The following is a 24,868-nucleotide window of genomic DNA, read 5'->3' on the forward strand; positions in this document are numbered from 1 at the left end:
CGAGATAATCATGTGGTTTTTGTCTTTGGTTCTGTTTATGTGGTGAATTACGTTTATGGACTTGCATATGTTGAACCAGCCTTGCATCCCCGGGATGAATCCTACTTGATCATGGTGGATGAGCTTTTTGATATGCTGTTGCAATCGGTTTGCTAGTATTTTATTGAAGATTTTTGCATCTATGTTCATCATGGATATTGGCCTGAAATTTTCTTTTCTTGTTGATTCTCTGCTGGGTTTTGGTATCAGGATGATGTTTGTCTCATAAAATGATTTGGGAAGGATTCCCTCTTTTTGGATTGTCTGGAATAGTTTCTGAAGGAATGGTATCAGCTCCTCTTTGTATGTCTGGTAGAATTCGGCTGTGAACCCATCTGGACCTGGGCTTTTTTTGGGTGGTAGGCTCTTAATTGCTGCCTTGACTTCAGACCTTGTTATTGGTCTATTCAGGGTTTCAGCTTCTTCTGGGTTTAGGCTTGGGAGGATGCAGGTGTCCAGGAATTTATCCATTTCTTCCAGGTTTACTAGTTTATGTGCATAGAGTTGTTTGTAATAATCTCTGATGATGGTTTGGATTTCTGTGGAATCTGTGGTGATATCCCCTTTATCGTTTTTTATTGCATCAATTTGGTTATTCTCTCTTTTCTTTTTTATTAATCTGGCTAGTGGTCTATCTTGTTGATCTTTTCAAAAAACCAGCTCCTGGATTTATTGATTTTTTGAAGAGTTTTTTGTGTCTCTATTTCCTTCAGTTCTGCTCTGATCTTTGTTATTTCCTGTCTTCTGCGAGGTTTTGAGTTTTTTTGATCTTGCTCCTCTAGCTCTTTCAATTTTGATGATAGGGTGTCAATTTTAGATCTCTCCTTTCTTCTCATGTGGGCTCTCATTGCTATCTATTTTCCTCTAGAGACTGCTTTAAATGTGTCCCAGAGGTTCTGGTATGTTATGTCTTCATTCTCATTGGTTTCATTGAGTTGATCTTCGACCTCTGATATCCTTTCTTCTGCCTGGTCAATTTGGCTGTTGAAGCTTGTGCATGCTTCACGAAGTTCTCATGTTGTGTTTTTCAGCTCCATCAATTCACTTATATTCCTCTCTATGCTGTCCATTCTCGTTAGCATTTCGTCCAATGTTTTTTCAAGGTTCCTAGTTTCTTTGCGTTGGGTTAGAACATGTTCTTTTAGCTCACTGTAGTTTCTTACTACCCACCTTCTGAAGTCTGATTCTGTCATTTCATCACCCTCCTTCTCCATCTGGTCCAGTTCCCTTGCTGGTGAGGAGTTGTGATCCCTTTTAGGAGGAGAGGTGTTCTGGTTTCGGGAGTTTTCATCCTTTTTGCGCTGGTTTCTTCCCATTTTTGTGGGTTTATCCACCTGTTGTCCTTGTAGTTACTGTCTTTCAGATTGGGTCTCTGAGTGAGCTTCTAGTTCGTGGATGCTGAAGTTACTTCTTCTTTTTTTTTTTTTTAAGCTTTCCTTCTAACAGTCTGGCCCCTCTGCTGTAGGACTGCTGAGGTCCTCTCTGGGCCCTGCTTGCCTGGGGATCACCTGCAGCAGCTGCAGAACAGTAAGGATTGCTACCAGTTTCCTCTTCTGCTATCTTTGTCCCAGAAGGATGCTTCCCTACTGTCAGTCCGTTCTCTCCTTTATGAGGCGAGTCTTTGGATCTATGGGGGTCAGGGAGCTACTTGAGGAGACAGTCTGTCTTTTACTGGGGCTTAGTCCTGAGCTGAGAGCTCCGTTGTTCGTTCAGAGCTGCTGGGCAGGTACGTTTAGGTCTGCTGCAGCTGAACTCATAAAGCACTTTTTGTTCCCAGGTGCTCTGTCCCGGGGAGTTGGGGCTTTATGAGTTTCCGTTGTGCTACTGCCTTTTTTGATTTTTCTTTCAGGTCTGCCCCACCCCAGCTGGCAGCACGCCTAGCCACTGCCTGCCCGCAGAGGCTTTGCTGAGCTGTTGTGGGCTCCGCCCAGCTGCCCTGCGCTCTTCCCTGCAGTCCTGTTTATATGGGCGTAGTTAGAACTGTCTTGGCAATGGTGGCCCCGCCTCTGTTATGGCGGACTCTCTCTGTTGTGGCAGGTTGCCTCAGCAATGGCGGGTTGCCTCGGCGACGGCGGCCCTCCTCTGTAGCGGTGGAGAGTCTCAGTAATGGCGGATGCCCCTCCCCCACCGAGCCGGACCATCCCAGGTTCAGCTGTGCTTGGTGTAAAGGGCTCAACCCAGAGGGTTTTCGATTACTGTTTTTGTTTTCGTTGTTGTTGGGGGTGGATAAGGAATTTCTTAATAGTTTTGTGAAAACTGAAATTTGTCCTATCTGTGCTATCTGTGTCTTTTTATCACTCCTGATTTCAACCATTGATTGGGCATTAGCTGTGTACCACACATCTCCCTGTGACCTTTTGAATCCATCATTTCACTTAATCTTTTCACCAACCCCTTGCAATTGTTGTTGTTATTTTCCTTTATTTTTATATGAGAAAATGGAGGCTTAACGAGGCTAAGTAAGATTACAAAAATCCAGACCACATGTCCTGTCAGTGACAAAGCTGCCAGCTCACTGGTTTCACTCTGGGAGCCATCTGGCACTTGGGGATAAAGGCAGGAATGGGAGACATGAGGGAACTGAGGGTGTAACCCAGGGTTTCCCAAATCTTAGCAAGCATACACTGCAGCCTCTGATTGAGGTCTGGGCTGGGGCGTGGGATTCTGCATTTCTAACCAGCATCCAGGTCATACCATTGCAGCTGACCCAAGACAACTCTTTGGTTAGCACAGATGGAGGAGACTTGAAATGTGAGATAAAACTACGAGGGGGAGGCTCTGGCCCCAGCCTTACTCCTTGTTGCAAAGCTCTGGAGATCAGATTTCCCTGAGCAGTAAGTGCTGACAAAGCTATAAAAGGATTGGCACTTGGGAGTTTTGCCTCATTTTGGAAGCAGTTAGCCAACTAATTTGGTTTAATCATCACAGGAAAATGCAAACAGAGAGAAGGCACACAACTCTCATCCACCACATTGTATTTCAGGCTGCCAGACCTCCGGACTCTTAGCTTTCACTGATACTACACAACGGATTTATATGTGGAATAAATATTCTTAAATCTTTATAAGGTGCCTAAAATATTTATGGCTGTTTTAGTTTGGTTTGCATGCCATATTGCACTCTTACATTAAGCGGTCTTTACACCATCAAGCTTTCCTATTAATCATTTTGGCGTGTTCCCTGTTATCTAACTGAGGGGAGATCTATTACATTCAGCAACCAGGGCCAAAGGATCTAATTTCTCCTTTGGCTGTTTCGTCGAATGGTTCATAAAACCATGGCTATTATTGTATTAGGAAGACACATTGTGGTTCTCTAGTGTCGTGTTGACATGTTTATGTTTCTTTTTCTTAAGAGAAATTATGATTAAAATGGAATATTCTTTCACAGAGGACATTTTATAACAATTTTGGCCTGATGAAATTTAAAAAAGGAACAGCCAGTCTCCAACAAATGCTGAATTGGTTGAATTGCTGTCACTAAAAGATCAAAACCATCTTGCTCCTTTCTTCTTTGGTCATGAAATGATTTCAAGAGCTTTAAAAGAAGATACTTGCTTAGTGAGAATATTATCAGGGGAAGACACCAAGTTATGGTTTTATTTTAGGAGGGGATTTGAGGGCTTAGCGTGGGAGCATTTGATGGCATTATTTCTCTGCCCACTGAGTGTACATGTTTTTGCAAAAGAATTTTCTTGGTGTTTCAGAGTCCAGTTTGACTCTTGTAACTTTAATATCATTCTGAATTAATGCTGAAGAATTGAAAAGAGGAAAATTACCTCAAAGAAACTGTTGGTTTTGATTGATTTCTTTGGGTTTTTTTGTGTGGTTCCTTAATAGCAGAAGGAGAAATGGACATAATCACCCTTGCACCTGAGCCATATTTAGACTTTTTTATAGTACAGACTGACATTAAACAACCATCACCGTAAAACAAACCGTCAGCTTAACCCCTTTAAACATGCAATAGTTTAGCTGTTATGAGAAAGCACACAATTGGTCTATTTAGGTTGTAAAATTACCTTAACTTTAAAAACTTAACCTTTGATTCTATACATGTTCACAGTTATATTGCCTCTGGAAGGAAATATGGCATTCTTGGACTCACAGCATGTGTGGAGAAAATCTAAGTAAGTTCAGAAGTCATTTTTGGTAAACGATTGCTTTCATTCACTAAGTCATTATTACTAGCAGAAAATACACACGCATGCCATATTCCTTAAAACCACACATCTGAACAGCAGTTTTCACAAGCCTCTGTCTTTGCTTTTGGCTGTCGTTTTGCATTATTATGGACAGATATGAGCCACCCGTGCAGCTACCTACCATGTAAACCTGATTAATTTGCCACAGTATCCAAAAATACACATTGGCAATCAGGGAAGGAAATTCACATGTAATCAAAATGAGTCCAAATCAGGTCAAATGGGCTGAGTCACCAACCCCGGAGACCTCTCACATCCATCCATTGTCAGGACCCCTTTTGTGAATGCGAGATGCAAGATTCTGCATTTTCTTTTTATTTTTCTTACAGCTTCAATTTTGTTAATAATTCTTGCTGGAGAAGTAAGTTGATAAGGATGACTAACCAAGAGCTAGAATTCAGTATTATTGACCAGGATTCAAAACCTAACCTAAGTTTTGTTTGCACGTTGGCAGCCCCAAAGTGGCCCATTAAAAATACATGAATGCAGGTGGCTATATGCACAAAAGTCACAGCTGTTCAACCCGGTGCGATTCACAGGCACATGTCCTCAGCTGAGGTATCTGAAGCTTTAAGCAAAAAAGCACAATAGGAGGTGCCGTTATTTTGATATAATCATCCTTTACCTTTGCCCTCCTTTCTCCCCTCCTCCATTCCCCTCCCCAGCATTATGAGGCGTGAAACGCAGCCAGGCTGAGTCCCACAGGGCCATGATTATTTCATGATAACAACACTCCCTGGAGTGGTCTTATTGGTATTATAAAAAAGTGTTTATTGTAGAGAGAGCCTGTATTTTTGGTGATGGCAGTGAAGGCTACTGCAAGGCAAGCACAGCTGAGGTAATGATTCGCATTGATTAACCTCATCTCATTAGCCAAAGAGTAATCCTAAAATAAGGAAATTTGTAGAAAGAACTGGAGCACATTCAGAGTGAGGCCTTGACTTGCTGACTGCTGCACACTGCAGTGAAGTTTCTCCCGAGTCTGAGTCCCGCTTGCTCCCGTTGCAGGAGAAATGGATTTGTTACAAACCATCCCCTGGCACAATCAGTTCTGGGTATCTGGTTGGCCCTTGCCATGTTGTCTGAGCCATGACATCATCTATTGCTTTTTCTTGTCCTCTGAGAGGAGACTCAGAGCTAAATAATGACAGCAGCCAGAAATCAAGAGGAGACTACCATGAATATGGAGAAATTTGCAACCTGATGGCTTTGCGGCAGCAGTGATTCCCATGTCTTCTGGAGGGCACTGAATATATCCACCTGTCTGGTCAGCACCCTCAGAATCTCACTTCAGCTCCTGGGTGGAGTCCTCATGTAGATTGTGGAAAGGGGTCCAACTGTCCATCTCTAACACAGATATCAAACATAAAATTGGGTCTTGCTGTTAGTGGCAGAGCAGATACTTCCACACTGAAATGGGTACATGTGGGCACAGATTAGTAAGGAAGAGTGGGAGGCAATAGGAATGGTCATTTCTCTCCAGGACTGAACTGCCTAAGAAAACCCAGTTAGGCAGCTTTCTGTACTTACCTCAGTGGCACAAACCTCAGGGTACCCTGCTAGCAGAGATGCAATGAGCAGCCTATCAGGGACTGTTTATTGAGCATCTGTTATGTGCCAGGCACTGTGCTGGGTGCCAGCAGTTCAAAGGTGAGTGACACCTAGACTTTGCCCTCAAGTCACAGAGCTCACTCCCTGGGTTATTGGAAGAGGAGCAGTGTGGTTTTTAACCAATTGTACGCCATGGATCCCATTAGCCGTCTGATGAAAACTTGGGTTCCCTTCTCAGGCACTGTTTTAAAAATTATTAAGTAATGATAGGCATGCTGCTGTTCATTAGGTATCTAGAACTTACTTGTCTTATCATTGAAAGTTTATACCCGTTGACCAATGTCATCTCATTTCCACAAATCCCAACTGCTGGCAGCTGCCCTCCTCTCAATTTCTATGAGTTTGACTTTTTTAGATTCCACCCATTAGTGAGATCTGTAGTTAACAATAACGTGTGCTTGAAATTTGCAAAGAGTAGATCTCACCACAAACAGGAAACCACCTCAGGTGATGAATGCATTAGTTAGCTTGATTGTGGTAATCATTGCACAATGTGTATGTGTATCAAAACATCACATTTTTCGTACTAAATGTATAGAATTTTTATTTGTCTATGAGTCCATTCTTGCATTCCCGTAAATAAGTCTCTGAGACTGGGTAATTTTTTTTTTAAGGCTCATTTAGCTCACAGTTCTACAGGCTGTTCAGGAAGCATGGCAGCATTGGCTTTTGGGGAGGCCTCAGGAAACTTCGAACTGTGGCAGAAGGCAAAGAGGGAGTGAGGCATCTTACATGACAGGAGCAGGAGCAAAGGAGTCAGGGAGGTGCTACACACTTTTAGACAACCAGATCTCATGAGAGCTTTCTATCCCCATGATAGTACCAACAGGTAGTGTTAAGCCATGCGTGAGAAACTGCCACCATGATCCAATCACCTCGCATGAGGCCCCACCTCCAACATGGGGAATGACAATTGAACATGAGATTTGAGTGGGGCTGCAAATTCAAACCATATCACCAATTATACCTCAGTGAAACTGAGAAAATGCAGTAAATTGCAGAGTCACAAAGGAAACCAATTATACTGGCAATTATCAAAAGATAAAAAAATTGATTATTAGTGAATATTGTTCTTTATTAACGCCTTCAATAACTCAGCTAATGATGGAGCTAATAGATAATTTCAGATTAAAAATGTGTATAAATAATATTTTGATATATCTATAATAACTATGATGTAGTATAAAAATATATGCAATTTCTATTAATGGGGAAGTCACAGATACTTGTTGCCTTTATTTGTAACTGAAGTATATGCTCAATTTGTGAAAGTGGAGGTGTAAGTTTGTTTTGCATCTAAGTTCAAGGGGCCTTGTATTCTGTTCCTAGAACCCAGGTTAAAGCTGAGATCAAGGTGGATAGACGGAACTTTATCTACCACATCTCAAGTCATTGTGATATGGATGATGGAAGTAAGAATGAGAGGAAATTGCCCATCTGAGAGGGTCAGGAAACCCTTTGTGGAGGAGATGGTGTTTGGGCTGAAAGATGAGATAGAAGTCCTCAAAAATGGAAGTGTGGGGGCCAGGGATATGTCAGGAAGAGGCATAGTAGGTCTAGAATCTTTTTCCAACAAATTCTTTTTTCTCTTAGTCTTATGGCTTCTTACTACTGGGCTGAGTGGGCAGTGACGCTCCTATGCAGGACCCTACAGGTACATGGCCCAGGTACTGCCTCTCACTAATCCCATGCCTAGAGCAGACCTAACTAATCAACCAGAATTGTAAGTATAGATGTGGTCCCACAGACCTTATTAAAAAGAGTTTCAAATAGCCATTGCCAGTTCATGGGTATGCTGATTAAACATGTTTGCCATTTCAGCTCCAGGTGCAAAAATCTCCCAGTGTTTAGAAGGATGACATTTACAAGGTTAGAGACTGAATACCCAGCTCTAGCTATGCTGAGCTCATGATCAATCAAGTTTGTTGAGTGTTATTTTTTTTCCCTCCATTTGTGATACTTCTGTACGGTCAAATGAATATGATTGCTTTGGACAGGGCTCCTGATTATGATTGTTCAGGTTGTACACTGACCAAATGTGCTAGGTTTGAAGGCAAGTGGAGCTGAAGCCCATCTTACATTCCTTGTTCAGAGATGATTTCATCTGCAAGAGCCTTTTTCTTCCTTTAAGTTGGCCCACAACACCTTTTGTGAAGAAAGAACCCCAAGTCTTGGCTCAGTTTCTCCTTTAATTCCCTAAAAAGTATGTATTCTTTTTCTAGCTCCATCTTCCTCCTATGCCTGGCTCAAGTAAAAGCCCCTGCTTGGTCACTAGAGAGCTGAGAAGCTCCCAGGTTGTAGGGGGAGGCCATTTAAGCCATCCTTACAATGCTCTGCTTTCATTGTATTGGCAGAAGATCCCACATCCCATAATTATGTTCCTCGAAACTTGAAGTCATTTCTATTTATGTCATGTTTTTACATACCCACTTGCTGCCTTTGCTATTAATAACTTAATATTTTAAAAATAAATTTATTCTTAAATTGGCATGTACAAGAAAAAAACTAAGTTGCAACTGTCAGTGGAAAATAGACGTTAATTGACATTTCTTTTGGAGGTAATCGCGAAAATAAATATTATGCTATGAAATGCAAAACCGTAAAACCCCTGGAGGAAAACAGGAGAAAATCTAGAGGACCTTGGACATGGCAGTGGCTCTTTAGACACAACATAAAAGGCATAATCCATGAGAGAAATAATAAACTGGACGTCATTAAAGATGAAGATTTCTATTCTGCAAAAGACAATGTCAAAAGAATGAGAAGATAAGCTACAGACTGGGAGAAAATATTTGCGAAAGACGTATCTGATAGAAGACTGTTTTTTGAAATATATGAAGAATTCTTAAAGTGCAACGATGGGAAAATAAATATGTCAAGTAAAAAGTGAAGATGTCTTTTGCAAACATTTGGAACACTGACAACACCAAATGCTGGCAAGGATGTGAAGCAAGAACAACTCTCATCATGGCTAGTGAGAATTGCAAAATGGTACAGCCAGTTTGGGACAGTTTGGCAGTTTCTTACAAAAGTAAAGATGCTCTTACCATAAGATCCAGCAGTTGCACTCTTTGTTGTTTGCCAAAACTTTGAAGCAACCAAGGCAGCCTTTAGTAGTGAATGGATAAACTGTGGTACATGGTACATTCCAAGAATGGAATATTATTCAGCACTAAAAAAGGAGCTGTCAAGCCGTGAAAAGACATGGAAGAACTTTACATGCATATTACTAAGTGAAAGAAGCCACTCTGAAATGGCTACATACTGTATGATTCCAACTACATGATGTTGTGGAAAAGGCAAAATTAAGGAGATCCTAAAAGCGTCATTGGTTGTCAGGGGTTGGAGGGAGGGCGGAGGTGGAGCACAGAAGTTTTTTTTTTTTTGAAACAGAGTCTTGCTCTGTCGCCAGGCTGGAGTGCAGTGGCTCGATCTCGGCTCACTGCAACCTCCGCCTCCCAGCTTCAAGCGATTCTCCTGCCTTAGCCTCCCAAGTAGCCAGGACTACAGGTGTCCACCAACACATCCAGCTAATTTTTATACTTGTAGTAGAGATAGGGTTTTACCATTTTGGCCAGGAGGGTCTTGATCTCTTGAGCTCGTGATTTGTCTGCCTTGGCCTTCCAAAGTGCTGCGATTATAGGTGTGAGCCACTACACCTGGCCCAGTGCAGAGGATTTTTAGGGCAATGAAACTACTTTGTATGTATGACACTATAGTGATAAATACATGTCATTATATATTTGCCCAAACCCATGAAATGCACAGCACCAAGAGTGAATTTTCATGTCAGCTATGAACCTTGGGTGCTACTGATATACAAATAGATGTAGGCTCATCCATTGTAACAAAGGGACCACTCTGGCGGGGGCTGTTGATAATAGGGAACACTATGCCTGGGGAGGGGCGGGGAATATATGAGAATTCTCTGATCAATTTTGCTATGAACGTAAAACTACTTTCAAAAAATAAAATGTGTTAAATTTTTAAATATTTATTGCACTTTGGGAGGCCAAGGTGGGTGGATCACGAGGTCAAGAGATCAAGACCATCCTGGCCAATACAGTGAAACCCCATCACTATTAAAAATAGAAAAAAATTAGCTGGGCGTGGTGGCACGTGCCTGTGGTCCCAGCTACTAGGGAGGCTGAGGTGGAAGAATCGCTTGAACCCGGGAGGTTGCAACCTGCGGAGGTTGCAGTGAGCTGAGACTGCGCCTCTGCGCTCCAGCCTGGTGACAGAGCAAGACTCCATCTCAAAAAAACAAACAAACAAACAAACACACAAAAAAAAACAAAAAACAAACAAACAAAAAAACAACAACAAAATTATTGCCATAGGTTTTGGGGGAACAGGTGATATTTGGTTACATGAGTAAGTTCTTCAGCGGTGGTTGGTGAGATTTTGGTGTACCCGTCACCCAAGCAGCACACACTGAACCCAATTTGTAGTCTTTTACCCCTCATCCTCTTCCCACCCTTTCGCCTTGAGTCCCCAGAGTCCACTGTGTCATTCTTATGCCTTTGCATCCTCATAGCTTAACTCCCACTTATGAGAACACATAATGTTTGGGTTTCCATTCCTGAGTTACTTTATTTAGAATAATGTCTCCAGTCCCATCCAGGTTGCTGTGAATGCCATTAATTCATTCATTTTTTTATGGCTGACCAGTATTCCATCATATACATTCACCACATTTTCTTTATCTACTTGTTAATTGATGGGTATTTGGGTTGGTTCCACATTTTTGCAGTTGTGACTTGTGCTGCTATAAACATGCATGAGCAAGTATCTGTTTCATAAAAAGGGTATTCAAATTTTAAAAAGTTTTTAGAAAGAAAAACTGAGGATGTGTTCTCGATTAAATGAGAGTAAGGAAACATGACATGTAAATGAGACAGTTGATCCTGGGTTAGATCATGTCCAGAAAAAGGACACTAATAGGACAATTGGTGAGGTTAGAATCAGGCTTATAAACTAGAATATAGTATTTTATGAGTGTAAATTTCCTGATTTTGTTAAAAGTACTAGGGATATATAAGAAGTTATATTTGGGGAAGCTGAATATAAAGTATATAAGAATTCTTTATGCTATTTTTCAACTCTTACAAGTTCAAAATTATTTTGCAACACAAACTACAACAAGGTTAAAAATTATACATACTGTTCTTGGCAAAGCAGGTTATTTTTATTTCATTTTAACTAGCGTTTTTATTAGGAATATTTTGTAAATTTAACAATGTTAAATACAATATTGATTTGATCATATGATATTTTCTTATAACTTAATGATTTCTTTATATTGAATTACCCTTATATCCCTGGAATAATTCCTACATGGCCATTTGAAAAAACAATAGATAGCAGGGCCAGGCATGGTGGCGGCTCACACCTGTAATCCCAGCACTTTGGGAGGCCGAGATGGGCAAATCACGAGGTCAGGAGATCAAGACGATCCTGGCTAACACAGTGAAACCCTTTCTCTACTAAAAATACAAAAAATTAGTCAGGTGTGGTGGCATGTGCCTGTAGTTCTGCCTACTTGGGAGGCTGAGGCAGGAGAATCACCTGAACCTGGGAGGCAGAGGATGCAGTGAGTCGAGACTGCATCACTGCCCTTCAGCCTAAGCAACAGAGCGAGACTCCATCTCCCCCTCAAAAAAAATTGCAGTAACAATAAAAAAAATTATGCTATGGAAATGAAATATTGATGTTTAGTTCTAACTGATGTTTAAATAGTGTTGTCTGAGGGCTCAGAGCCACAGGTTCAAGCCTCTGTTAGAAAGACAAATGGCAAATATTACTGAAGTTTTTAAGCAGGTGTCCCCAAACTTTTTACACAGGGGGCCAGTTCACTGTCCCTCAGACCGCTGGAGGGCTGCCACATACTGTGCTCCTCTCACTGACCACCAGTGAAAGAGGTGCCCCTTCCTGAAGTGCTGCGGGGGCAGATAAATGGCCTCAGGGGGCCGCATGAGGCCTGTGGGCCGTAGTTTGGGGATGCCTGTTTTTAAGGATCCATTTGCATGAATCTGAGGCTATTCAAAATAACTGAAAGAGAATTAACTCAGGAAACAGCTTTCTTTCTGGTTTTGAATCCAGCATTATTTGATGTGCCATCCAGAGAGACCAGATGCCTTAATGCAGCCCACCTTGTCCTATAAGGCAGATCAGGGTCTGTTTCCTTAGGATCTCATTTCACAAAATGTTGGGAAGTGGTTTATACCAGACAATTTATCCCTAACTAAATGTGGATTAGCACTTTCCAGATTTCATCACCTCAAGCCAATAGTTATTCCTCAATCCTGATTTTAGTGGGTCTTAAAGAGGCAGCTGGTGAGATAGGGGTGGGGTGCTCATTACCAGGCAGTCTTTTGCCTTCTTTTGGTCCACATGCGTATCTGTGGGATCAGGCTGAGCCCAGCCTCACAAGTGGCCCCATCAGTACAATATGTCAGTTCCCAGGTCCCCCAAGGGCAGGTCATTTGCTGAGAAAAAAGCATGACATGCAGTTTCGGTCACTTAGGGATCATGGTCCCATGGCTTTGTCACCACAGTGTCCTAGGCTGCTTTCTCACTGCCTTCTTGAGCAGGGAGTCTTGTGGGCTTACAGCAGAGTTTCTGAGGCTTGGGCTGACTGACATTTAGGGCAGGAGAATTCTTTGTTGTGGGAGTCTGTCCTGTGCATCGTCGGATGTTTGGTAACATCCCTGGCTTCTACTCAGTAGTGCCAGAAGGACCTCCTGCTCACCCTCCAGCCCCTGCCTATGTGACACCAAACTGTCTCCAGATGTTGCCAAATGTTCCATGGGGGAAAATACCTACCACCGACCCCTGTTAAACATTACTGGTGTAAAAGCATGACATTTCTTGGTGTACCTTGGGAATGAAACAGAACCAAGCCCTCAGGCTCAGCATCTCCTCGGTCTCCTCCCTCTTCAGATGCTTCCTGTCCCCCCTGTGACACCAACTAGTCACTGGATGGGTACAGCCAGTGGGTGGGTAACGGCTGGTGAGGTGACATGTTGTCATCTTGCTTAATCCTGAAACCCCAGTGCCAACACATGACACAGCCCACGACTGATGCCAGTACCGTGTATATGGGACGAATGAATCTGACAGGCAATAGGAGCTGTTTTCGGGACATTTCTTGGATCTAGAGTGGCATTTAAGGAAGGAGTTTTGGAATGGATTGTGGGGTGGACTGACAGAATGAGAAGCACCTCATCCGATAAGTATAATATGAAGATTTAGGCAGTGCTCTTTTCCTCTGTTGCTCCAGCCCAGGCAACGTGATACGGTTTTGCATCTCTTTTTCCATTTGGTATTTAAGACAGCCTTATCAGTCAGGTGTTATTATCTCAATTTTCTAGATGAGAACCCTGAGGTAAGTCAGTTAAACAATTAACTCAAAGTCAAATGGGGTCCATTAACCATCACCAAGAAGCTGTGCGACTTTCAGACAGCATTCTGTGTTCCCCATTTTCATTATTTCTAAAATTAGGAAACTATCAGTTGTTTGGAACTCTAAAACTCTCCCATAAACTGGGTTGCTTAAAGCAACAGAAATGTATTCTCTCACAGTTCTGAAGGCTAGAAGTCCAACATCAGGACATCAACATGGGCACACTTCCTGCAAAGGCTAGAGAAGAGAATCCATCCTTGCTTCTTCCAGCTTTTGGGGTCTCCGGGTGATCGTGGCCACATCACTCTAATCTCTGCTTCCATCTTCACATGGCCTTCTCCTATTTATCTTCTTCTCCTCATCTGTCTCTTATAAGAACTCTTATTGGATTTAATTTTTTTCCCCTCAAGACAGAGCCTTGCTCTGTTGCCCAGGCTGGAGTGCAGTGGCAAGATCTTGGCTCACTGCAGCCTCCATCTCTTGGGTTCAAGTGATTCTCCTGCCTCAGTCCCCTAAGTAGCTGGGATTACAGGTGTGCATCACCACACCCAGCTAATTTTTGTATTTTCAGTAGAGACAGCGTTTCTCCATCTTGGCCAGGCTGGTCTTGAACTCCTGATCTCGTGACCAGCCTTCCAAAGTGCTGGGATTATGGGGATGAGCCACATGCCTGGGCACTGATTGGATTTAGAGCCCACCCAGATAATCCAGGATGATGTCATCCCCAGATTGTTAATTATATGTAAAGACTTTCTCCAGTAAGGTCATATTCACAGATTCTGGGGGCTAAAAATGGTCATACCTTTTGGGGGCCTGTCATTTAACCCACTGCACTGGGTCTCTGCTCCCCATTTGGGAATGGAAGAAACTCAGTAACACTGACAATTCTAGCCAGACCTAAAATGTTGAAACCCTCTGCTTTGTATTAGGATGATGGCACTGAGAGAAGACAGAGACAAAAATTCAAGAGACACTGAGATCTAAGAAAGGATGTATCTCAGTGGTGGCTTTTATAGTAAAGGTTTCACCGACTGCATTCTAGTGCCAGACCCAAAGCCGAAGTGCTTGACTCCCTGTCTGCCTTCCAAGTTCAGAGCAAAAGGGTTTCCCTCCCTCCCTCCCCCCTTCCTCCCTTCTTTCCTCCCTCCCTCCCTCCCTCCCTTCCTTTCTTTCTTTCTTTCTTTTTTTTTTTTTTTGAGACAGAGTCTTGCACTGTTGCCTAGGCTGGGTTGCAATGGCGCAATCTCGGCTCACTGCAACTTCTGCAACATCTGTCTCCTGAGTTCAAGCGATTCTCCTGCCTGAGCCTAGCTGGGATTACAGGCATCTGCCATCATGCCTAGTTGATTTTTTGTGTTTTTAGTAGAAACAGGGATTGCTGTATTGGCCAGGCTGCTCTTAAACTTGTGACCTCATGATATGCCCGCCGTGGGCTCCCAAAGTGCTGGGATTACGGGTATGAGCCACCTCGCCCAGCCAGCACAAGGGTTTCTTAGAAAAGCTGCCCTGTAACCGCTCTGACACATAGCTCACCTCAAAGCCTGAGAATTCTCCCCAGGTTTTCAGCTGTTTCCCAATGAGCTGCCATCAAAAATAAACCAAGTTATCATTCAGAAAATGCCTGCTGATATCCTCAAATTTGCATACCCCAGATGAGGCTGCAAAGCCATTTATCTCTCAAGAGCAGCCTGCTGTGGTCCCTTTTATATTTTTATGGGATTGTCCTTAAAGGGCTGATTAGTTTGGGGGTGATTTATAAATGCTTCAAGCTTGGCAATTTCCTCCATAGTGATTGGACAGATTTGTGTCTGGCTTTAAGCAGACTGGGCTTTTTGTTTCTTCAGTGTGTCATTTCACCACCCACCACCCCTAATTCACAGCAGCCTCACTTTTCCCAATCTAAGTCAGCTTAGTCTTTCACCAAGTTCTTCCAAAGCTTTAAAATTGAAAGCCTGTGGTTGTTTAGTTTTTGGAAAGGCAGAACACCAGGTACAGTTTCTTCTTTCCATTCCTTTCTTATTCAGGGACAAGAGGGAATTGTGCAGACCTTGGATCCGTTATTTATCCTTTTTGGGACTTGGTTTACTCATTTGAAAATGGTGAAATGATGGAATCTTGTTCTGACTAAGCAGTGGAGAAAGGAATTAGCTTCTGTTAGGAAACTGCTTGGCACTATTCTGTGTTCACAGTACACCCCGATGTTAGCTGTAATTTTTATTGTTACGTTGATTTGGCAAGAGGTGAGTGTGAAAGGCAAGGACACTTTCAGCTTCATGAACTTGGACTCCATATGATCTACTTACAGTTATTCATGCTTGGCCTCTTAAAGTGAAGCTTATCTATGGTAGGTCCAGCTTTCTACCTGTCTGTGATGATATATCCTCATTTATTAATTAACTTTATGTTTGTGTTGTTCTATTTTTAATTTAAATTTTAATCTCACTAAAGTAATAAATGTACACCAGAAGTCACAGTCCCATTTTCGGATCTTCCTCTGCAGAGGCAAACTACTTTTATCATTTTCCCCGTTTCTTATGTGATGTTTATTTCCATATTTTAAAGAAATATACGTACCTGGCTATTTGTTGGTTTACTCATTTTGGGCTACTTATTGACTTCCTAAAATGGAGGATGATAGATGTACTTCTTATACGTCCCCCACCACATGCAGACACAGCCCACGTGCAAGCTTCTCCTTTCCACATCTTTCATTATTGTTATGTCATAATTTTTGGTCACTTACTATTCTGTATTAATATTGCTTTTATTATGTAAATATTGTTTACTGCCAAGCCATGGAATATGCTACAGCTAACTTTTCCTTTCTTGTACAGCCTTTTGTTTTTCCTGGAGTTAATAATTGCTTTGATTAATTTATTTTGATTTGCTGAATTTTCCATGTTCTTTTCAGTAATTTTTTCTCAAACACTGATAAATCTATAAGACTCTTCTCAACATGGGCTAACACATCAGGCAAACTCTCAGTTTTATTTCTGGAAAGGCATTCTTTCCGCATCAACCTGAGCTAGTTGTCCGGTAGGTCAGCTGCACAATTATCTTTCAGAGATTTCCTTTCACCATCAAATGGGAGGTTTCCTTTTCCTCTTGTGGTTTATACTCTTTTTCTTGGATTTCTTGGAAGTTATTCTTGGTTTACTCACTCATTTTAGTGGTACACATCTCCTAATAACTTGCTAAGAAAGGATACATTGAATACTAAAACTATTAAGACTTTATATGCCTGAAAATATAAAGAGTCTCTCTCTCTCTCTTTTTTTTTTTTGAGATGGAATCTCACTCTGTTGCCAGGCTGGAGTGCAGTGGTGCAATCTTGGCTCACTGCAACCTTTGCCTCCCGGGTTCAGGTGATTCTACTGCCTCAGCCTCCCGAGTAGCTGGGACTACAGGGGTGTGCTACCACACCCAGCTAATTTTTTTATTTTTAGTAGAGATGGGGTGTCACCATGTTGGTCTTGATCTCTTGACCTAGTGATCTGCCTGCCTTGGCCTCCCAAAGTGCTGGGATTACAGGCGTGAGCCACCGTGCCTGGCCATAAAGACATTTTATTATTACATTTGATTAATAGTTTATTAGGATATGTAATTTTGGGTTGGAAGTAATTATTTCTCAGAATATTCAAGACCTTACTCCATTGCTTTCTGCTTTTCAGGTTTGCCGTTGAGAAGTCTAATGCTAATTTCTGCTGCAGGTGATATATTGCATATATTTGTCTCTCAGGAAGTCCTTAGCTCAAAGGCTTCTCTCTATTGCTAGTGTTCTGAAATGTCCTATACCTTAAAGTAGACTTTGCTGATTCCTTTTGCTCCACATCCAGAGGCCATTTCATTCTAGAGATTCAGGTTTTACAGTTCTAGCACGTTTGATTCATTTTTATCATTGACGATTTTCTTTCCATTACTGTCTCTGTTTGCTCCTCTGAGCCTCTGATTTTGGATCCTCTGGATTGAGCCTCTGATTTGATTGATTCTCTTCTGCTTCCCATATAGTTTGTCTTTCTGTTATACTTTGAGGGATTTTTCTCAACTGTTTATACCACTTCTTGTATTGATTCTTTATGATTGTATTTTAAATTTCTAGACACTGTTATTCTCAAAGTGTTTCCTTTTACAGAATCCTGTTCTTCTTTAATGGATGTGATTTATATATTTTAAATCTAAGTATTGTAATTATAATATTTGAAAGTCCTCCTTTTCTTCCTCCCCCACTCACCATCTGTTTTTTGTTTGTTTGTTTGTTTTGATCTTCTGTTTTTGAGGGTGAATTCACATATCTGGTTTGAGTGCCCATTCATATTTTAAGAATCAGCTGCTTGAAATTGAGTGTGTATGTTTGGGGTGTTTGTAGTATGTTTCCATGTCTGGAATATGTGGTATTTGGTGTGTGTGTGTGTGTGTGTGTGTGTGTGTGTGTGTATGTGTGATGTGTGATATGTGATGTGTACTAGGGTGTGTGGGATGTGTACATATATAGTCACACATTACTTAATGTTGGGGACACATTTGGAGAAATGTACCATTAGGTAATTTTGGCATCGTGAGAACATCATAGATTGTACTTCCACAAACCTAGGTGGTATAGCCTACAACACACCTAGGCTCTCTACAACACAGACTGTCTTCTAAATTACAAACCTCTATGGCTTGTTACTGTTCTGAATACTGTAGCCAATTATAACATAGAGGTAAATATTTGTGCATCTAAATATATCTCAACATAGAAAAGGTACAGTAAAAATACAGTATTATAATCTTATGGGACCACTGTCATATATATGGTTTGTCATTGACTGAAATGTCATTATGCATTGTATGACTGTATATGTCTTTGGAAGGATGTGTATGCATTTGGGGTATATGTGGATTTGGGTGTGAGTATGTTTGGAGTGTGTTTGGCAGGGAAAGATTGGTGGCTTCACTGTAAGGTAAGCAGGCCCACTCCAGCCATTTTGCCATGATACTCTTCAAATGTGAGTGTCTGGAGGTTTTTTTCTCTTGGATCAGTCAGTTTCTCAACCTAGGAATCTTTAGTCTCCTGCCTCACGAACAATAAGCTAGCTCCTAGGATGATTCTAGGGGCCACAATGGGCAGAAGGGACAAGAGCTCTGATTATTTGGTGTGCAGACTTTTGCTGCATCCCCATTTTCTCTTCAATGCTTCATCCATATTTTTGCTGTGCTTCAAGGATTTTCAGTTTGGAAAACATGTCTGGTTTGACATCTACAGATATAAAAACCCCATTAACTCTTGGGGTTAGAATGGATTCCAGACTGGCTGTGAGGTGTTGCAAAAAGTGCCCATGAGGTCTAACTGTTCCTTTCATGAACTTTGAGCTAATCTCTTTTTAGTCTTACCCCTTGCCTTCCTTTTAGAGATACCTGGTGCTCCAATTCCTTCGTCTTTCTGGAGTCCAGCACACATTGCCATCCCCCACCACCCAAACACATTAGGCCTCAGCATTCTGTGTTCAGAAATTTTCTGATGTCTTTCAGCTGTTGGGATCTTATCTCCTGTCCTCTTTCTGCTTGTGAATTTCTGTCTTTTTGTACCTTTCCTGATATTTAAATGGGATTTTGGAAGGAAGCAGAAATAAATGCATGTTTTCAATCAGTGCTTTCCAGAAGTCTCAGTTACTCTTTGTTAATGTTTCTTAAAGTCAACATACTGCTGAGGAGTGTGACAGAAAGCAGGGGCAACTGATGTTTTCTGTTCTTGCTGGGCTGTATGCATTATGGTAGGGTTGTACAAATTAGTTTTTTTCAACATATATTTATTGAGCACCTCCCATATGCTAGACATAATTTTAAATGGAGAGGGGCAGAGGCAAACAGAGTATCTTTTGTTTGGGGGAACCTGTGTTCTAGGTGGTGGTGGCAACACAGGCTGTAAACAAATAAGTAATGTCAACCGCATCAGGTGTTTGTAAGTGCTATACAATGTGGAAACTAAAATAGACAAATACTGGAAAGTTATGAGGGAACATATTTTGATTGAGTAGTCAGGGCAGGCCACCCTGGAAAGGGTACTTTAAATTGACCTCTGAGAAATCAAGAGGAGCCAGCTATTGCAAAGCCTCGGGGAAGGGCAATATGAGCACAGGGAACATCTGTAGCAGAAGCTCCAAGGTGGAAACAGACAGAGGTGGCTGGGGTGCAGGGGGCTAGGGAGACAGCAGTTTTAGAAGAGGTTAAATATTCAGCAAGATGAGACTGTGTGAGTTTCTAGGTGAGGTGAGGCATTTGAATCTCATCCTAAGTGCTGTGGGAAGTTTTGATAATTGTAAATTTTTGCTGTGGGGAAAGTAGAGGAAGTAGCATGATCTGATTACAACTTTTCTAAGTCCATTCTGGATGATGTTCTAAGCAGAATGGATGATAGAAGGTATATTAGCTGGCTCAAGCTACTACAACAGAATGCCACAGACTGTGTGGCTTAAAAAACAAATTTATTTTCTCACAGTTCTGGAGGCTCGAAATCCAAGATCAAGGTGTTGGTAGGGTTGGTTTCTGGTGAGGGCTGTCTCCTTGGCTTGCAGACAGTCACCTTCTTGCTGTGTGCTCACATGGCCTTTCCTCTGTGTGTGCACTCCAGGTGTCTCTTCCCCCCCACTTTTTTTTTTTTTTTTTTTGAGACAGAGTCTCGCTCTGTTGCCCAGGCTGGAGTGCAGTGGTGCCATCTTGGCTCACTGCAACCTCCAACTCCTGTGTCAAGCAATTCCACCACCACACCCTCCTGAGTTGCTGGGATTACAGGTACCTGTCACTGCTCCTGACTAATTTTTTTTTTTTTTGAGATTGAGTCTTGTACTGTTGCCCTGGCTGGAGTGCAGTGGCGTGGTCTCTGCTCACTGCAGTCTCTGCCTCCTGGGTTCAAGTAATTCTCCTACCTCAGCCTTGAGACTAGCTGGAATTATAGGTGCCCACCACCACAGCCAGCTGATTTTTTTTTGTATTTTAGTAGAGATGAGGTTTCACCATGTTGGCCAGGCTGGTCTTGAACTCCTGATCTTGTGGTCCACCCACTTTGGCCTCTCAAAGTGCTAGGATTACAGGAATGAGCCACCACATCCTGCCCTATTATTTGTATTTTTAGTAGAGACAGGGTTTCACCACGTTGGTCTTGAACTTCTGACCTCAGGTGATCCACCTGCCTCAACCTCCCAAAATGTTGGGATTACAGGCATGAGCCACCATACCTGGCCTCTTCCCATTTTTCATAAGGACACTAGTCCTACTGGATTATGGCCATATATTTATAACCTCATTTAACCTTAATTATCTCTTTAAAAGCCCTGTATTCAAATACAGTCACATTGGGGTTAGGGCTTCAAACTGTGAATTCTGGGAAGACATAATTCAGTCCATAACAGGAGGCTGGAATGGAACCCCCAAGGCCAGTAGAAAACTGTTTCAGTAACTCAGGTAGAGGAGTTGATGGCTCAGCCAGATGGTGAGCAGGCAGCTGAAGTGGGTGGGATTTGATTGGCAGTAAAGAAGGCAGGACTTACAGTTGGAGTAGATATGGAACAAGAAGCATCAAAAATGTTGGGAATGATTTGCTGCCCCTCAGAAGAATGTTGACGCTCCCGATCGCCCCTTTTGCCGTGAAAAAAGTTGATTTTCACTGAATCTTCAGAGGGTGAAGAGGAAGCTTTTCCTTGACTTCTACATGGGCTGGAAATAAATAACTTCTACTTAGGACACCGTGGCAGGGACTTTCCAAACCAATCCCAGCTCAGGAAAGAAAGATAATGATGTGCCCAAACAAGGAAGTGACAGTAAGAAATTACTGAGTGCCGTAGATGTTAGGGAAAGCTATGCAGCCTATTGCTTCTGCTTTTTGGGATTTCAAGTCTCAACTCTGGTCACTGGCAATGTGCTGTGAAAGAGGTGGGTTGCCAGTGCTAAGGGAATAGCCAAACAAGATTACCCAAGGATACCATAAGCAGCAGTGAGTCGGCACAGGCCTTCAGCCACCTCAATTCTGTCTTCATTAGGAGAAAGAATTCGACGGAGGGGCACAAGCAGGAGTGAGAGACTGAGGACATGTGTCCATATGCACCACGTGAATGATTTGCAGCATAGCCGAGACCTGGGTCAGTTCTCTTGACAGGTACATCAGCTCGCAAGTGCTGAAGCAGCGAGGCCGTTTGTATCTTCTTTTCCATGAGAAGACATTTTAGGCAGAAATAGACTGTGTCTTAAAAACTTCCGCCAAGATGGCTGAAAGGGAGCTTCTCCCGAGTGCGGCTCCCAGCGAGTGAGACACAGAATGAGAGTGATCTCTGCGTTTCTGAACGAGGTACTGGGTTCGTTTCAAAGGGACTGGTTGAACAGTGGGATTAATAAAAAAAAAAAGTAGCAAGAGTAGCCCAAAGAGGGCGAGCCGAGGCAAGGTGGGGCACCTGGCATGGAGGATCGGGGGCATCACGCCCTCGGTACTCTGATTCAGATACTGTGCTTCACTCTGTGACTTCTGTCCAGGAAAATGCTGCCTGGCTGAGAACAGCCCCCATTTTCAACACAGACCTGTCCGACAGCCCCAGTCAACAGCCCCAGCCAGCCTGGTGCTGCTTGTTGGTGCAGACCTGGGTGGAGACTTTGACTAACACGGAGAAGGCTTGAGGGACGGAACTGGCCGTCCCACAGAAGGAGGGAGAGTTGAAAGTGGTGAGTTGGATGATAAGGCCAGACAGGTCTCACATCCACAAGATGCAGCAAGCAGAAGCCCTCTCACGGGAGAGTTTTGCAGTTAACACATCAGATTGAGCCCCATTCGGGATGAGTGGGCTTAGCAGAGGGAAAGATGCCCACCATTGAGAAGATGGGGCTAATCTGACCTGTATAAGCAGAAACCAGGGGAAGAATAAACAGCAGCTTGGCTGAGACCGAGGCAGCCCAGCAGCACCTCCACAGGCAGACAAGGGACAGACTGTCTTAAGTGGTACACTGGCCCTGTGTGAAAAAAAGCCTCATACAGGAGGAAAAAAACCCAACTTTAACAGAAAGGACGTCCATTCAGAGATCCCATCTGAAATCACTGACTGCAAAGATCAAAGATAGATAAATCCATGATGATGGGAAAAAACCAGCACAGAAAGGATGAATTCATCCAACTCCTGAACACCTCTCCTCCCCCAAGAGATCACAGCTTCTTATACCCAAGGGAACAAAACAGGTCAGAGAATGAATTTAACGATCTGACAGAAGAAGGCTTCACAAGGTAGATAATAACAAACTTCTCTGAGCTAACAGATCATGTTCTAACCCAATGCAAAGAAACTAAGAGCCTTGAAAAAAGGTTAGATGAAATGTTAACTAGAATAACAGACCTAGAGAAGAATATAAATGACTTGATGGAGCTGAAAAACACAGCACGAGAACTTCATGAAGCATACACAAGTTTCAATAGCCAAATCAATCAAGCAGAAGAAAGAATATCAGAGATTGAAGATCAACTCAACGAAATAAAAAAAGATGGCAAGAAAAGAGAAGAAAGAGTGAAAAGAAATGAACAAAGCCTCCAACAAATACGGGATTATGTGAAAAGACCTAATCTATGCTTGATCGGTGTACTTGAAGAAGATGGGGAAAATGAATCCAAGCTGGAAAACACTCTTCAGAATATTATCCAGGAGAACTTCTCCATCCTAGCAAAGCAGGCCAACATTCAAATACAGGAAATACAGAGAACACCACAAAGATATTCCTCAAGAAGAGCAACCCCAAGGCATAAATCATCAGATTCACCAGGGTTGAAATGAAGGAAAAAATGCTAATGGCAGCTGAAGAGAAAGGTTGGGTCACCCACAAAGGGAAGCCCATCAGACTCACAGCTGATCTCTTGGCAGACACCCTACAAGCCAGAAGACAGTAGGGCCAATATTTAATGTCCTTAAATAAAATAACTTTCAATCCAGATTTTCATATGCAGCCAAACTAAGCTTCATAAGTGAAGAACAAATAAAATCCTTTACAGATAAGCAATTTCTGAGAGATTTTGTCGCCACAAGAGCTGCCTTGAAAGAGCTCCTGAAGGAAGCACTAAACACGGAAAGGAAAAACCAGTACCAGCCACTGCAAAAATGAACCAAATGGTAAAGACAAATGACACAATGAAGAAACTGCGTCGACCAATGGGCAAAACAAACAACCAGTAACATGGCAGGATCAGATTCGCACATAGCAATATTAATGTTAAATGCAAACGGCCTAAGTGCCCCAATCAAAAGACACAGACTGGCAAACTGGATAAAAAGTCAAGACCCATCAGTGTGCTGTATTCAGGAAACCCATCTCACATGCAAACACACATAGCCTCAAACTAAAGGGATGGAAGAAGATTTACCAAGCAAATAGCAAAAAAAAAAAAAAAAAAAAAAAAAAAAAAAAAAAAAAAAAAAAAAAAAAAGCAGGGGTTGCAGTCTGAGTCTCTGATACAATAGACTTTAAGCCAACAAAGATCAAAGGAGACAAGGGCATTACATAATGGTAAAAGGACCAACACAACAAGAAGAGCTAATTGTCCTAAATATATATGCACCCAATACAGGAGCACCCAGACACAAAAAGCAAGTTCTTAACCTACAAAGAGACTTAGAGTCCTGCACAATAATAGTGGGAGACTTTAACACTCCACTGTCAATATTAGACAGATCAATGAGACAGAAAACCAACAAGATTATCCAGGACTTGAACGCAGACCTGGAACAAGTGGACCTAATAGCAATCTACAGAACTCTCCACCCCAAAACCACAGTATATATATTCTTTACAGCACCACATTGCACTTACTCTAAAATTGACCACTTAATTGGAAGTAAATCACTCCTCAACAAATGCAAAAGAATGGAAATCATAACAAACAGTCTCTCCGACCATAGTGCAATCTAATTAGAACTCAGGATTAGGAAACTAACTCAAAACTGAACAACTTCTTGGAAGCTGAACAACTGGCTCCTGAATGTTGACTGGATAAACAAAGAAATGAAGGCAGAAATAAAGATGTTCTTTGAAACCAACGAGAATGAGGACACAATGTACCAGAATCTCTGGGACACATTGAAAGCAGTGTCTAGAGGGAAATTTATAGCAATAAATGCCCACATGAGAAGTGAGGAAAGATCTAAAGTCTACACCCTATCCTCAAAATTGAAGGAACTAGAGGAGCAAGGTCAAAAATGCTCAAAAGCTAGCAGAAGACAAGAAATAACTAATATCGGAGCAGAACTGAAGAAGATAGAGACACAAAAACCCTTCAAAAAATCAATAAATCCAGGAGCTGGTTTTTTGAGAAGATCAACCAAATAGACCACTAGCCAGATTAATAAAAAAGAAAGAGAAGAATCAAATAGATGCAATAAAAAATGATACAAGGGTTATTACTACCAATTCCACAGAAATACAAACTACCATCAGAGATTACTACAAACAACTCTATTCATATAAACCAGTAAATCTAGAAGAAATGGATAAATTCCTGGATACTTGCACCCTCCTAAGACTAAACCAGGAAGAAGCTGAAACCCTGAATAGACCAATAACAAGGGCTGAAGTTGAGGCAGTGATTAATAGCTCATCAACCAAAAAAT

Source organism: Saimiri boliviensis, chromosome 8 (genome assembly GCF_048565385.1).
Source record: "Saimiri boliviensis isolate mSaiBol1 chromosome 8, mSaiBol1.pri, whole genome shotgun sequence".
In the NCBI taxonomy this organism is placed as follows: domain Eukaryota; kingdom Metazoa; phylum Chordata; class Mammalia; order Primates; family Cebidae; genus Saimiri; species Saimiri boliviensis.